Genomic DNA, 5,160 nt, shown 5'->3' on the forward strand with positions numbered 1-5,160 from the left:
CAGGTAGCTTCCACACAGCGTTACGCAACCGATGAAAAGATATTGCCGCTAGACTGATTCGGAGTGAGACCTCTGCTGATAAACTGGAGCCGGTCATGAGCACACTGCCCAGGTATGGGAAACTCTCTACTCTCTCCACAACTGCCCCATCACCGATTGGGAGTTGTGGGGGGTGGAGTGTCCGATGGTACAAAATACCCAGGCAGGTGCTTAGTTTTGGTGGGGCTGATGGTAAGGCCCCACCTCTTAGTGGCACGCTCCAGTCTCAGCAGCAGCGTCTCCAACTCCTCCTCTGAATGAGCAGCAATTACCAAATCATCGCACATCACACACACACTCACCCACCCACCCACACACACCCACCCACACACTCACCACCCACACACTCACCCACACACTCACACACCCACACCCACTCACTCCCACCCACACCACCCACACACTCACCCACCCACACACCCCACCACCCACACCACCCCACACACACACTCACCCACACACTCACCCACACACACACACTCACCACACACACCACACACACCCCCCACACTCACCCACCACACCACCTCCCCACACACCACCCCACACACCTCACACCCACACACCACACACACACCCCACCACCCACCACTCACCCACACACACACACCCCCACACCACCCCAACACACACCCACCCACCACACCACCCACACACACACCCCCACCCACCCACACACCCACACACCACCCACACACACCACACACACACACCCACACACACACTCACCCTCACACACACACCACCCACACACACTCACCCACACACACACACTCACCCACACACACACACCACCCACACACACACACCACCCAACACACACTCACCCACACACACACACTCACCCACACTCACACACTCACCCACACATACTCACACACACCTCACCCACACACACACACTCACCCACACACACACACTCACCCACACACACACACTCACCCACACACACACACTCACCCACACACACACACTCACCCACACACACACACTCACCCACACACACACACTCACCCACACACACACACTCACCCACACACACACACTCACCCACACACACACACTCACCCACACACACACACTCACCCACACACACACACTCACCCACACACACACACTCACCCTCACACACACACTCACCCACCCACACACACTCACACACTCACACTCACACACTCACACACACACACTCACACACTCACACACACACACTCACACACTCACCCACACCCTCACACTCACCCACACCCTCACACTCACCCACACACACTCACACACACTCACTCACACACACACACTCACCCACACACACACACTCACCCACACACACACACTCACCCACACACACACACTCACCCACACACACACACTCACCCACCCACACACACTCACACACTCACACTCACACACTCACACACACACACTCACACACTCACACACACACACTCACCGACACACACTCACCCACACCCTCACACTCACCCACACACACACACTCACCCACACACACACACTCACCCACACACACACACTCACCCACACACACACACTCACCCACACACACACTCTCATACACCCACTCACCCACCCACTCACCCACCCACTCACCCACCCACCCACTCACCCACCCACCCACTCACTCACCCACCCACTCACCCACTCACCCACCCACTCACCCACCCACCCACTCACCCACCCACTCACTCACCCACCCACCCACTCACCCACTCACCCACTCACCCACCCACCCACTCACCCACCCACTCACCCACCCACCCACTCACCCACCCACCCACTCACTCACCCACCCACCCACTCACCCACCCACCCACTCACCCACTCACCCACTCACCCACCCACTCACCCACCCACTCACCCACCCACCCACTCACCCACCCACTCACTCACCCACCCACCCACTCACCCACACACAACATGAATCTGTAACAATGCAAGGGGTTTTTCTTTAGTAAAATCTCAGGCACAGATTACATCTCAAAGGGGAGACAGGTACAACGTGATTCGTGTGTGACACCACCACCACCACCGCCACCACCGCCACCACCGCCACCACCACCACCACCACCACCACCACCGCCGCCACCACCACCACCACCGCCACCACCACCACCACCACCACCACCGCCACCACCGCCACCACCGCCACCGCCACCACCACCACCACCACCGCCGCCACCACCACCGCCACCGCCACCACCGCCACCACCACCGCCACCACCGCCACCACCGCCACCACCACCACCGCCACCACCAGCGCTACCACCACCACCGCCACCACCACCCTAAGGCACAGCACTTGACCCGACAGCCCTGCATTTGTCTTTGTGTGAGTGAGTCGGTGTGAGTGGGTCAGTGTGAGTGAGTGTGTGTCTGAGTGAGTGTGTGTCTGAGTGAGTGTGTGTCTGAGTGAGTGTGTGTCTGAGTGAGTGTGTGTCTGAGTGAGTGTGTGTCTGAGTGAGTGTGTGTCTGAGTGAGTGTGTGTCTGAGTGAGTGAGTGTCTGAGTGAGTGAGTGTCTGAGTGAGTGTCTGAGTGAGTGAGTGTCTGAGTGAGTGTCTGAGTGAGTGTCTGAGTGAGTGAGTGTCTGAGTGAGTGTGTGTCTGAGTGAGTGAGTGTCAGAGTGAGTGTCTGAGTGAGTGAGTGTCTGAGTGAGTGTCTGAATGTGTGTCTGAGTGAGTGAGTGTGTGTCTGAGTGTCTGAGTGAGTGTGTGTCTGAGTGAGTGAGTGTATGAGTGAGTGCATGAGTGAGTGTCTAACTGAGTGAGTGTCTGAGTGAGTGTGTGTCTGAGTGAGTATGAGTGAGTGTCTGAGTGAGTGAGTGTCTGAGTGAGTGTCTGAGTGAGTGAGTGTCTGAGTGTGTGAGTGAGTGTCTGAGTGTCTGAGTGAGTGTCTGAGTGAGTGTCTGAGTGAGTGTCTGAGTGAGTGTCTGACTGAGTGAGTGAGTGTCTGAGTGAGTGTCTGAGTGTCTGAGTGAGTGTGTGTCTGAGTGAGTGAGTGTATGAGTGAGTGCATGAGTGAGTGTCTAACTGAGTGAGTGTCTGAGTGAGTGTGTGTCTGAGTGAGTGTGTGTCTGAGTGAGTATGAGTGAGTGTCTGAGTGAGTGAGTGTCTGAGTGAGTGTCTGAGTGAGTGTCTGAGTGAGTGTGTGTCTGAGTGAGTGTCTGAATGTGTGTCTGAGTGAGTGAGTGTGTGTCTGAGTGTCTGAGTGAGTGTGTGTCTGAGTGTGTGAGCGAGTGTCTGAGTGTCTGAGTGAGTGTCTGAGTGAGTGTCTGAGTGAGTGTCTGAGTGAGTGAGTGTCTGACTGAGTGAGTGAGTGTCTGAGTGAGTGTCTGAGTGTCTGAGTGAGTGTGTGTCTGAGTGAGTGAGTGTATGAGTGAGTGCATGAGTGAGTGTCTAACTGAGTGAGTGTTTGAGTGAGTGTGTGTCTGAGTGAGTATGAGTGAGTGTCTGAGTGAGTGAGTGTCTGAGTGAGTGACTGAGTGAGTGTCTGAGTGAGTGAGTGTCTGAGTGAGTGTCTGAGTGAGTGAGTGTCTGAGTGTCTGAGTGAGTGTCTGAGTGAGTGTCTGAGTGAGTGTCTGAGTGAGTGTCTGAGTGAGTGTCTGAGTGAGTGTCTGAGTGAGTGTCTGAGTGAGTGTCTGACTGAGTGAGTGAGTGTCTGAGTGAGTGTCTGAGTGAGTGTCTGAGTGAGTGAGTGTCTGAGTGAGTGAGTGTCTGAGTGAGTGTCTGAGTGAGTGAGTGAGTGTCTGAGTGAGTGAGTGTCTGAGTGAGTGAGTGTCTGAGTGAGTGTCTGAGTGAGTGAGTGTCTGAGTGAGTGAGTGTCTGAGTGAGTGTCTGAGTGAGTGAGTGTCTGAGTGAGTGAGTGTCTGAGTGAGTGAGTGTCTGAGTGAGTGTCTGAGTGAGTGAGTGAGTGTCTGAGTGAGTGTCTGAGTGAGTGTCTGAGTGAGTGTCTGAGTGAGTGTCTGAGTGAGTGTCTGAGTGAGTGTTTGAGTGAGTGTCTGAGTGTCTGAGTGAGTGTCTGAGTGAGTGTCTGAGTGAGTGAGTGTCTGAGTGAGTGTCTGAGTGAGTGTCTGAGTGAGTGAGTGTCTGAGTGAGTGTCTGAGTGTGTGTCTGAGTGAGTGTCTGAGTGAGTGAGTGTCTGAGTGAGTGAGTGTCTGAGTGAGTGAGTGTCTGAGTGAGTGAGTGTCTGAGTGAGTGAGTGTCTGAGTGAGTGTCTGAGTGAGTGAGTGTCTGAGTGAGTGTCTGAGTGAGTGAGTGTCTGAGTGAGTGAGTGTCTGAGTGAGTGTCTGAGTGAGTGAGTGTCTGAGTGAGTGAGTGTCTGAGTGAGTGAGTGTCTGAGTGAGTGAGTGTCTGAGTGAGTGTCTGAGTGAGTGTCTGAGTGAGTGTCTGAGTGAGTGTCTGAGTGAGTGTCTGAGTGAGTGTCTGAGTGAGTGTTTGAGTGAGTGTCTGAGTGTCTGAGTGAGTGTCTGAGTGAGTGTCTGAGTGAGTGTCTGAGTGAGTGAGTGTCTGAGTGAGTGTCTGAGTGAGTGTCTGAGTGAGTGTCTGAGTGAGTGAGTGTCTGAGTGAGTGAGTGTCTGAGTGAGTGTCTGAGTGAGTGAGTGTCTGAGTGAGTGAGTGTCTGAGTGAGTGAGTGTCTGAGTGAGTGTCTGAGTGAGTGTATGAGTGAGTGTCTGAGTGAGTGAGTGTCTGAGTGAGTGTCTGAGTGAGTGAGTGTCTGAGTGAGTGTCTGAGTGAGTGAGTGTCTGAGTGAGTGTCTGAGTGTCTGAGTGAGTGAGTGTCTGAGTGAGTGAGTGTCTGAGTGAGTGAGTGTCTGAGTGAGTGTCTGAGTGAGTGTCTGAGTGAGTGTATGAGTGAGTGTCTGAGTGAGTGAGTGTCTGAGTGAGTGTCTGAGTGAGTGAGTGTCTGAGTGAGTGAGTGTCTGAGTGAGTGTCTGAGTGTCTGAGTGAGTGAGTGTCTGAGTGAGTGTCTGAGTGTCTGAGTGAGTGTCTGAGTGAGTGTCTGAGTGAGTGTCTGAGTGTCTGAGTGAGTGAGTGTCTGAGTGAGTGAGTGTCTGAGTGAGTGAGTGTCTGAGTGAGTGAGTGTCTGAGTGAGTGTCTGAGTGTCTGA

This window comes from Lampetra fluviatilis, unplaced genomic scaffold (genome assembly GCF_964198595.1).
Source record: "Lampetra fluviatilis unplaced genomic scaffold, kcLamFluv1.1 SCAFFOLD_1017, whole genome shotgun sequence".
NCBI lineage: Eukaryota > Metazoa > Chordata > Hyperoartia > Petromyzontiformes > Petromyzontidae > Lampetra > Lampetra fluviatilis.